The following is a 12,158-nucleotide window of genomic DNA, read 5'->3' as shown; positions in this document are numbered from 1 at the left end:
GGGCATGGAACTTGGCATTGATCTTTGCTGAGATGCATTGTTAAGCTTCAGGAAGTCTGATAAAAGGTATAAGAGAGTCCCATGAAAAGAAGTGTCTAGAAAATACACTAAGTAGTGTCCACTTTAATAGAAAAGATGGCCAGACATGTGGACAATCCAAATCTGCTTAGGAAACATAACTGTCCAGACACTAGTAATCTCATTAAGGGTAGGAACTCAGAAACTCATACAATCGGGATTTACCTGAATGTATTCACTCGGTAACATGTTTTCCCATGTGCAGCAGTCCATCAATCGCTATCCAGTACACAACTGCTGCAAACTCAGTCATTCTTAGAAATTACGTGAATCATGAAAAGGAACCAATTTTCAGGGATCAGGCTATGTTTATGTGGAGAAACAGTAGACTGTCCCAAGGCCAGACCACAGTGGACAAAAGTGCTGATTAAAGACCGAGTCCTGAGTGTGTAGCTATCATAGCCACTGTGAATGATTCCTGCTGCTGCATAATGCAGTTGCCTTTCGTAAAAATGACAATTTCACCAATGCACATCACGTGGCTTATTTCACTAGAGACTATTAAGACACTGACTTTTAAGGTACTGGGATCAATCAGTCCATCAATCAAACCAAACCGTATAGTTGAGGTGGAGGAGAAGGAAAGAGAGTTAGAAAAGAAACAGATGCTTGGTCTGAGGAGGGAGGACCAAGTGGAAAGGGAAAGCTTAGATATAATTGAGGCATTCCCACGTTTTCCTCAGTCAGATTTTTATGAACTTCTCTCAGATTTTGTTTTTGACTAACATTAATAAAGACCACAGCAAAGGCACTGTCTTGCCACCTGACGTAAGAGCTCTCTGCATGTGAGCTCTATGAGGATTAGCTTGTCCCTCTGAAGCAGGAGACGATCCCTCCCTGCCCAGGCGGGGTCTGGTGGAGCTCGCTGAATGAGCCAGGCCGGCCACACTCTTTGTTCGTTGCCCAAGTGTTGCAGATTCCCCGAGTGTCTCCGTGACGCGAAATGAAGAGAGGCAAGATGTGAGGAGCAGGATCAGAGGACCACAGCTCACTCAGGCAAGCAGCCTCATGATCACAACTGCATTATTTATTGAAGCTGTTCAGAGCATCAGACGAAAAGCATGTTTTTAGCATTTTATCTTACATCTAAAGTTATGTAATATTTTGGCCAGCTGTGTTCGCAAAAAAAAAACTTTGTCCTTCTAACCCCTTAAAAAACATATTTTACTTTGTCTATATCCTCTTTGGAAATTAACAAGGGACCAACAAGAATTGCTGGCACTTTTTCTCCTGAGACGACTGGTCTGCCAGGCACTCAGATGTCCTTACGTTTCTTCCAAGATGGATGTTCTTATGTCAAGTTCAACTACACCTGAGATTTTTAAAAAGCCACACTAGCAGAGTCTCCTTCAAAAGAACTATCCAGGGCCAGGGATTTAGCTCAGTGGTTCCAGCACCTGCCTTACAAGCACAAGGTCCTGAGTTCGATCCCTGGTACCAAAATAAAAAACAAAAAACAAAAGCATTATCCATGGCTGTAGACAAAAGTATTGTCTGTGGCAGTGCACTGTAAAAGGTTTGAGAAGTGGGGGACGTAACAAATGACACCTATGCCACTCCCTTCGCATGCTCTGTGTCTTAGAGGAAATGATCTCCCAACTGCACAATGTTGGGATGACAGGACAAACTATGGCATCTATTGATAGTCCCAAACAGGAGCAGGAAACACCCTGTATTTAACATAGCAACCCAAGCCCACTCAGGCCGGTAAACAAGTCCAGTCCTCTTTGCAGGCACCATTGGGATGATGGTGTTTCCTTCCGGAATATCCCGATCGTGCTGCCTCTGTTACAGTTTTGCCAGGGATTTCCTTGATCTCTGGTAGGCACAGAAAAGCCTAGGTGGGATATTCACTATGTAGAAGGTCCTACCATCCCAAATTTCTCTTGCAGATCTTTAAACTATTTTGCTATCTTGGCTGCCCACTGTGGCATTCCATAGATACTCAAGTTTCTCATTAATATTCAACCCTGCCACACATATATTTGGCATATATTATGAACTATCTACCAGTGCCACACAATCAAGAATAATTTAATCTACATATATCCATCTACAGATGGATATCTACACTTTAGTATATCTATGTACACCCACTTATATAAGTATACCCACACCTTTGCATTTAAAAACACAGCAGAGAACTCAAGATGACGGATGTCATTTCCCGCAGCAAGCTTTTATAACCTTCCTGATCTTTTCTACCCAAATCCTTATCATCTTACCAATGCTCCAAAATTTTTTTCTTGACTCTTCTATTTTCCTGAAACCCTATACCCAATCCAAGTCTTTTTCTCTCTCTTTAAAAATGCACAATTTGTGAAGTACTGGTGAAATTTGGACCCCAGCAGGCTGACTCCACAATGCATACCCAAACCACAATTATCTGATGCCTTCCGGTAAGATAATCTTGTCTTTCTCATTAGCTGTAGCATCTCAGTTCCTGACACGCAGAAGATACTCAATGCTAATTTGTTCATTGAAGACAGACATGAATACTCTTTCCTTATTTCTGTGAGAAGAAAACGATCATAGGAATGAAAATGCCCTTCAAGAAAGACACTTCTCAGCTTCTGAAAATGTCAAGATTAAATCATTTCAGGGATTTAATGGAGTCAATGTAAAGAGGAAAAGATGGGAGTTCATATTGGAGAGACACTCCGTAAACGTCTCTGTTGTTGATCTTCTTCTAATATTTGATTCAATTCATTTACTCTTTCCTAGCTTTACTTACAAAGATACAATAAATAAAATTGTATACACTTATGGTAGATGAGGCTATGTTCTGATATTCATGTACAATATGGAATTATAATTATTTTATCCATTTCTACACATGCATATTTTGCTTGTAATGAGAACATTTAAGAAGTAATCTATTGTCATATCCCATAGATCATTAAAGTCACTAATCTGTTCAATAAGTGTCAAAACTCTCTCATCCTTATTGTTCCTTTTTAATTGAAATTTGGTTCACTTTAACAAGTATCTTGGACCTGACTAACCACCATTTTACTCTGCTTCTATAAGTTGAACTCACTTAGATTGCATGCATGAAATTCTGCTGTATTTTGTCTTTTGAGCCTGGCTTTTTTCACTTAATATAGTGGTCTCCATGTCTATCCATGTTGTCAAAAGTAGCATTTCCTTTTTTTTTTTTTTTTTTTTTTTTTTTTTTTTTTTTTTTTTTTTTTTTTTTTTTTTTTTTTTTTTTTTTTTTTTTTTTTTTTTTTTTTTTTTTTTTTTTTTTTTTTTTTTTTTTTTTTTTTTTTTTTTTTTTTTTTTTTTTGGACCAGAGGTCAAACTCGGGTCCTTGTGTTTGTGAGGTAATTTCCTTCTTTTTAAGGCTGACTTGTTTATTCCACAGTGATTTTTGTATTCTGATCCAGATAAGCATTGTCCAGACTAATATCAATAAGCTATCTCTAATGTTTCTTCTAGTAGTTTTGCTGTTTTATTTTTATTTTTAAGTATGTAACCCATTTTGAGTTGATTTTATTTATGAGTTGAGACAAAGTTTAAATTTTATGCTTCTGGAGGGGGTACTGATATTTCTGAGCAGCAGTTATTAAACACAGTCCTTCCTGAACTGCATGTTCTTGGTAACTTTGTCAAAGATTAATCAGCCACAGTTGGGTGGATTTGTTTCTGGGTTTGCTATTATGCTTCATTGCCATATATTTCTATGTTGTGCTGATTTGGGATATTTGGCTATTTGAGGCCTCAGTGATTCCGTACAAATTTGAAGAATTTTTTATTTGCTTTTCTGAAAAGTTTCCTTGGAATTTTGATAGGAATTACATTGAACTTGCAGATTTGCTCGAGGTAGTAGGGTCATTCTAATATTAATTGCTTCCATGCATCAACAAAAAAGATTCATTTATTATACCTCTTTGATCAATTTATTCTATCAATGTTTCATAAATTTTAACCTTCAGGTCTTTTCCCTGATTCATTGTTAATTTTTTTGTGTTTTGTTGCTATGTAAATAGGATCATTTTCTTTTTTGGTAGTTTATTGCTAGCAAATACAAATGTTAGTGCAACCTACTGCACATACTGTTTGGAGTATAGTGATTCCCTCTTTCCCTTGTTTCCAGACATTGGCTTAGGATGTCTGAGTCATAGGACAAGTGCAAATTGCACAGCTTCAAATAATGCATGCAAAGTGAACTATTTCTTTAATGAGAAGAAGAAATGTAATTCTGCTGAAGTTCCTACTTCTCACTTGCTCATATTATTAACCTCTGCTTTCATGGTGGGACAGGGGTAGAGTCTGCTGTATTTTAAACCAACTAAAAAGATGGTTAATGGTACTTTCCAATTGCCAGGACAAGAAATTGAGACATTGTTGACGTATATTCTTTTCTCTCTTTTTTTTTTTCCATTACTGGGGATCAAACCCAGGACCTTAGTGCTGAGCTATAGTTTTCACATTTTTTACTTTTTGGACAGGTCTGGCTAAGTCTCTAAGTTGCCTAAATTGGGCTCAAACTTGAAATTCTCCTGCCTCAGCCTCCCAGAGTGTTGGGATTACAAAAACAGGTGCTGCTATACCTGGCTGGAAAGACTGATCATGTAGGCATAGGAAGACTCACCCTGATAAATTGTTCAATAAGAATGCCTGAAATAGTATTATAATGTTTTGTTTAAAATCAATGAAATGTTTCATTTTAAAGTACAAGTAATAATCTGAGGGATAAATTAAATAAATAAACAAGTAAGTAAACACATAAATACAATCACCAACAAACCTGCGAAACGACTCAGAATATGGATGGCATTTTCCTTCTGATACTTGGAAATTTCACTTTGGTAGGTTCTGCATGGCCTTGTAGGAAGGTGTAGCTTGAGAGCCTTCAGATTAAAATAAACCTCCAGTGGACAGCAAGGTGCTACACAACAACAAGAAGAACAAGCACGTTTCAAAAGCAAATGATAATGGCTTCTTCCTTCACAAGCCCTGCAATGGTACTGCTGAAATCCCAGGACTTTTAAAGTGAAAAGCAAATTAATCTTTATTAGTCCTTGTCATTGTGATTCATGATGTCTGGATTTGAATGTCTGATGTGGGCCACTTTCGTCCCTCTTCCTCTGGCAGTCTCCAGTGTGAAAGTAAACCTTACACTTTGAAAGGAAAAAAACTTTAAAGAAGAGAAAGTACACACACCGTGAGAGTTACGGATGCATTCTCTTTGCGTTAATCCGTGCACTGTTATATGTCAGGGCTGTGGAAATAGACAGGGAAACTAGGAGACAGGTGGCCAAATACATACAGAGAATTTGAAAAAAAAAATCCACGTGCGTGTTTCACAATCCCTCTTTAGAGCTTGATGAATAATTCTCAAATGACTTCCTTGAATGATCTGCACAGAGTCCCAGTAGAAGCTGCCATTAGATGCTAATTAGCCAGGAAGGTCAAGTTGCACGATAAATAAATAAGTGCAAAAACGAACACACAGGGCTGGGAAGCCACCCGCAAGGAGGAAGCCTTCTCAGCCCTTCTCGTCCTGTTTAGACCAGACACCGCGGTGTTTTAACAACTCTGCCCTAAAATCGGCTTCTCCTCTGGCCTCAGAACTTCAGCCTTCACGCATGGGCATCTCTGCAAGCAGCCTGTCTCAGGCTCCTCTGCTCCCTCAGACCTACGTCCCAAAGTCGGGGGACTGGAGGGCTTTGCGAACATCAACATCCTCTTCAGGAAGGACGGGTCTGTTCCCTTTAATTTCTTTCTGATTCATGCCTGATTACTTTGAATTTATATCTTAATCTGGATATAAAAAGCTCTTGGCTCTATATTAGTTTGGAAGTTGGATGTCGGACTTACCTACTAGGAGCAATAACTGAAAGTTGCCCATTATCTGCATAGCTCCCCTCAAACTGTGCCACACGACTCTCTGAGCAGTGTTCTGAGGGTGGCCAGGGCCCCTTCCTTCACTGAAGCGCCTCACAGTTCCTGGATCATGCTTTGGTGCTGGCTCTTCCTTGCTGTTGTCTGAACAACTCTGGCTGGGTGGGACGGCACAGGTTTGTAATCCCAGCATCTGGGAGGCTGAGGTAGGAGGATCTCCAACGTTCAGTCCAACCTCAGTGACTTAGCGACTTAGGGAGACCCCATCTCAAAAAAGAGAAATGAAAGACCATAGTCACCACCACAGCTGGGGAACGGGTTGGTCGCGGAGGAAGACCCTGCCACGGTCATCGAAAACGACAAGGCTTTCCCTACCCTGGACGGCGGCGCCCCAGGGCCTCAGCCCCACGGTGAGCCGAGGGGTTGGGAAGGTCTGGGTGCTGTTGTTGGAGAATGCTAGCAGGAGAGGAATGGTTCAAGAGACCCCTATGCCGCTATTTCACAAGTGGACCTATTGCAATCAGAATCTGAAAGTATCCGCAAATGGAGAGAAGAGCAAACTGAACGTTTGGAAGCCCTGGATGCCCATTCTCGGAAGCAAAAGCAGAGTGGAAAGAAAAAGCAATAAAGGAACTAGAACAGGGGTGTGCAAGGCAGGACGAGCCTCTGCGGAAGACAGAAGCAAATGAAAGGGAAGCAGAAGAAGACTTTGTAAATGACATCGATGGGTCCTCCCCAGGCACAGAGTGGGAACGGGTGGCCAGCTGGGCGACTGACCGCAAGTCCAGCAAGCAGACCAAAGACGTCCCCCGAGGGCGCTCAGTCCTCACCTCCCTCAAGCAGGGCCCCCTGGTGCACTGAAGAGCCACCCTTGGAAACATTGCATTTGCAATATCTTAATCCTACTCCGTGAGGCTGTTCACAGTAACTGGATTAACTTCGCTGAGTTCTGTTGGACACAACCTCTTGTCTTTAGAGTTGGTGGTTGTGATTGCATCGTGTCTCCTTCAACTGTGTGCCCCCTGGCATTCAGAGGAGGGAGAAGGAGGAAGAGGAAGGCTGGGAGCTCCCAACGGTAGCCTCACCTGGCGCTTCTGTGCATTATTCTGAGAATAAATTTCTCTTTCAAAACAACAACAAAAGAATTTAAAATAAAAATAAACTGGGGTGTAGTTCAATGAACGGAAAAAACAAACAATGCAACACTCGTAAATATCCCTCTGCATACTTTTGCAGGTGTTATTTTCATATGCACTCGAGTCTCACTACAATTTACTGAAGAGAAAAAGTTGTTACCTAACACGAAAGTGGACGTTTCTGTGCTTTATGGCACAGATAGCATGGTCTCCATGATGTGCTCGTTGTGTATCCACTGTGTATCCATCGTGTTAGAAAAGAAAGCTCACTGACACTGTCCAGTACATGGAGATTTCCTAGAGCCGGAGACCTGGCGTACTGTGGAGTCGTATTATCTCCCTGATTTTTGTCTTTGGAGAACCTGCTACCTGCTCTTGAAGAACCTAACCTCTTTCACCACATTGGTAAATCTCTGAAGCTGCTTGAAAGACCTTGGTCTGGGGGAAGACCAGAACATTTGTTCATCTACTGAGTTTCGGAGGTAAATCTGAGAGACACAGAGAGTGCCTGGTGTCTCCTGAGGAGACACAAGAAGAAAGAGGGGTGGGCAGACCTGGAACAGGGCAGAGTGTTCAGAGTGGCACCGTGTTGGGGATTTCCCAGAGAGCTGCTGAGTCCAGGGAAAATTAACAAGTAGGTCAGTGTTGTTTCCTTATTCTGTTGGGGTTTCTAGAAAGCAGATCCTGAGGTAAAGAAATCAATTTGGTGGGAAAAGACTCTCAGGAAAGACTCCCAGGGATCAAGAGAGGGGTGCAATCTGGAGAAGCTGAACCACTTCTCCACATTATTCTGTTGATCCTGTGCCCCATCGCCCAAAGGTGCCACCATGGGCTTCCAATCCCTGGCCTGTGTGCCATGAATCAAACCAGCAGCGTTCATTTTTCATGCACTTCGGGGAAATCTCTCCCCTGAATCATCTTGGCGTAGTTCCGCACCATTTACAGTAGGTTTTTGGGAAAAGCAGACAATAGAATAAGATTCAAGTCTGCACCAGATTTCAGCAATAAGAATTGCTGGGGGGTGTGAAGTGAGAAAAAAGTTTTTGGGTCAGCTGCAGAAGTGAGTATATGAACATATATTTCCAAGGATTTGGGAAAATTTGGCATAGGGTATTGGAAATCCTTCAGAGTAAGAATAAGCAAAGGTCTGCAATAGCATTTAGGTAAAAACTCATATGTTTGACATGCAATATGATGAATATTTCTAAATGAATATTTTAGGTTTCCTTAGCATCATTTAGAGTTATCCTGTCTATTATTTTCAGTGTTCTTCAGCTACCAATCCACTCTCTCAGGCGGATCTGTGTTCTCTCTATCTGCAACAGCAAGCAAGTAATTAAAAGGCGATGTAACATTTCCCAGGACAGTGCACTGTGTGTTTGGAGCACAGGTGTTTGGGCCCAGTGGCCTGTTCGCGTGGAGAGGCTGCGCACCCTGATCTGAGGGGGCCAGCAAACACTGGAGCGATGAGTTGAGCAGAAGCTGTGTTATTTTTTTTTCCTTTTTTAAAATCAATTTTCTTGGCACATTTAACGTATACAATATAGTGACATTCATTGGAAATCTGTGCCTTTCCATCATCCATCTTGGTTCCTCTGTCTTCCCCATTCCTCTGCCCTCCCTTCAACCCCTCCCTCCCTCCCTAGCTGCGTTTCTTTCTTCTATTTTTCTTTTTCTCGTATTAATTCCATTCCCTTCTTTCCTCTCCCTACCCCTCCCCTTTCTCCTTCCCCTTTGTCCCTTTTTCTTCCTATTTCATATTATCTGTCATGCCTTCTAGTCCTTATTTACGCTCTCAGTTTCTCACACAGAGAAACTGTTCGTTATATACACACGTGTGTCCTATTTATATCACTTAAGAGTATCACTTCCATGTGCATCCATTTTTAAATGTCTTTAATTTCTCATTTTTTATGGCTGAGTAGAGTTCCATTCTATTTTTTAAAAAACACATTTTCTTTATTCAGTCTCCCAGTGATGGGCAACTGAGCTGCTTTTAAGTTTTAGCCATTACAAATTGTACTGCTACGAACATGGGTGCACATATATTACTGTGGCAAGATCATTTTAATTCTTTTGGGAAGATACTTACCAGGGGAATTACCTGAGTCAAATGGAACGACCAATCCTAGACCCCAAAAACTGTGCTGCTATAAACATTGGTGTGCATATATCACTGTGGATATGATCCTTTTAATTCTTTTGGAAAGATACCCAGCAGAGGGATAGCTGGATCAAATGGAACCACTAGTCCCAGCCCTTTGAGATATCTCCATATTGACTTCCATAGTGGTTGCACCAGTCTGCACTCCCGCCAACAATGGAGAAGGGTTCCTTTCTCCCCACAACCCCGCCAACATTTGTTATTGGTCGATTTCTCGATAGCAGCCATTCTTTGTGGGGTGAGGTGGACTCTCAGTGTTGTTTTCATCTGCATCTCTTGAATGACCAGTGATGTGGAACATTTTTTCATATGTTTACTTGCTGCTCTTACTTCTTTGTCTGAGATATTTCTGTTCATTTCAGATGCCCATTTTTGAATTGGGTCTTTATATTTTGGGGGGCTGTTTTGAATTCTTTATATATTCTAGATAAGAGACCTATAAGAGCCCTTTGTCTGAGGAGCAGCTGATAAAAATTTTTTCCCACATTGCAGGTTGTCCTGTAGTTCTGCTGATCCTTTCTTTTGCAGTGCAGAAGCTTTTTAATAAGATGAGATCCCAGTTGTTGATTCTTTCTGCTAGTTCCCATGCTACTGATGATTTGTTCATAAAGTCTTTTCCTATGCCAATGTCTTCAAGAGTTCTGCTTGACTTATCTTCCAGTGAGTTTAGTGTTTCTTTTTTAATATTTAGATCTTTAATCCACTTGGATTTTAGTTTAGTGCATGGTGAAAGATAAAGGTCTAGTTTTAATCTTTGGCAGGTTGAGATCCAGTTTTTCCAACATCATTTATTAAAGAGGTTATCTTGCCTCCAGTGAGGATGGTCAGCTCCTTTGTCAAAGCTGGGGTAGCTGAGCATATCTGGAGTTGTTTTTGTATCTTCCAGTCTGTTTCACTGATCCTCAGGTATGTTTCTTTGCAGTACCATACTGTTTTCTCACAGTGGCTTTGTAGTATAGTTGCAAATTGGGAATTGTTATACCCGCTGCCATATCTCTGTTGCCTAGAATGGCTTTTGCTATTCTAGGTCTCTTCTGGTTCCAAATGAGTTTTTGGATTATTTCTTATAGTTCTGTGAAATAGTTTAATTACACTGACTGGCATTAATGTCCCTCCATTCAGTTTTGGTTGAACAGCCAAACTTCAAATTGTTATGTTGTTGATTAATGTGTGATTGTATAAAATCTGATTTAAGAATACTTTCATCTAAGAGCAATCACATTTCTGATATATATTTATGAATATATATGCATGTGTCTAATTATGGTCAGATAGGTATGTCTACATATTTCTAATATATAGCTATATATTTTGTAGCATTAATCTTTCAATATGAATTAGAAATATATCTACATTTTAATGACGCTACATAGATGTTATCTACTTACATAGAGATGTAGACATATCATCAGACATTAACACACAGATATGGATTTGAATAGAGATATATGTCAGTTACCCAGAAGGCAGCTGGTCCCTGAAAATACAGGAGAAGAAGAACAGCCTGTGGACCATGATAGATGTAACCCACACCAAATAACACTAGGATACAGTACCATTGTTATCTCCCTCCAAACTTCAGAGCTTAAGGTACCTGAATTCAAGGTGTTTGAAATAATGTATATGAAAATAAAACCAAATCGTCAAGATTTTTTCAAATCTTGTTCTTTCTTAATGAGTGTTTTTCACCATTTTATTGAAGTTGAAATCAGCCCCAGTGGGTAGTGGTTAAGGGACTACATGTGTAACCTCTATTTCCCTGGATACACCCCGACCTCTAACAGCTGTCATAGTTGGTGTAGACCGAGGGGACATTCCCCCATCTGCAAATGGTGTTCAGGGGGCCACCAATTCCTTGTCACATGCTGGAAGGTGTTTGTCCTGCCACTCATTGTTAGTTTTGTCAGAGGAGCAGCCTTGTGTGAAAGGCCTAGCCATGGTGTTCTGGTCTAGAGGAAAAATGTGTCTACTGGGCTTTCACTGAACTCCTAGAAAATCCTAAAGACCTGAATTTAAATTAAAATTTCCCCTTTACTTTAAATTTATTTCAACAAGTTAAATGAAGCAAATGCAGGATCATCAAATGGGGTCATCAAATCTCCATTCTAAATTAAGAATGTCCATAATAATTTTTGACTCTGGGGGTCTTTCTGTTTGCGCTTACTATATTGCAAATATGGATGCAACCTTTAGATTTTTTTTTTATTGAGTTTACTGGTACAATCTAGGTATACAATACAATTACATTCATCATTGGGATTCTGTACCTTTACATAATGGGTCTTGATTCTCATTTTTCCCCTTGCCTCTGCCCTCCCTTCACCCCCTCCTCCCCTCCCCATTTAAAAACACTTTATTTCCATTTTTTCAGTTTCTCATATTTTTTTTCCTCTCCCTTATTACCTTTTCCCCACTCTTCCCACTTTCCCTACACCTTTAGCCCTTTACTTCGTATTTCACATTATTAATTATCTCATTAGGATCCTGTGTACTATTATAGTTTTTCACACCAAAGAAACTATTCGGTATTTCAGTTAAAGAAATCTCTGTATGAACATTAAAAAAAGGGAATCCTAAAATAAAACTGAAAAGGAAAGTAAAAGACAAAAGGCAATGATGTAGGATTAAAATAATCCTTAATTCTGGAGATGAAAATGGTCCCTGAACATATTTAAATTGCTTCTCGCTCTTATAGTCTTATCTTATTCTTTTCATTATTTAGAGAATACTTTATTAGTTTCTGTAATCAAACCCACATAGATATTACCTTACATATTTAGTACAATGTGTTACCCCTGTACACATGGAAAAAAAACAAAAAATAAAAATAAAAATAAATTAACATTTCTAGACCAATATGGTTGTCCATTTCTGTACAATGCCAACTCAACACAGTAAATTGGGATGAGTTTTTCCAAAGTTGGCAGCAC

At 40.0% G+C, this 12,158-nt stretch overlaps 1 pseudogene; it reads left to right on the top strand.

The window, feature by feature from the left end:
• Positions 1 to 530: 530 nt before the first annotated feature.
• LOC104848608 lies at positions 531 to 6,789 on the top strand (annotated as a pseudogene).
• Positions 6,790 to 12,158: the final 5,369 nt, after the last annotated feature.

This window comes from Fukomys damarensis, unplaced genomic scaffold (genome assembly GCF_012274545.1).
Source record: "Fukomys damarensis isolate Sample0158 unplaced genomic scaffold, DMR_v1.0_HiC HiC_scaffold_6, whole genome shotgun sequence".
Taxonomy (NCBI): domain Eukaryota; kingdom Metazoa; phylum Chordata; class Mammalia; order Rodentia; family Bathyergidae; genus Fukomys; species Fukomys damarensis.
This window is presented reverse-complemented; position numbering and strand designations above follow the sequence as displayed.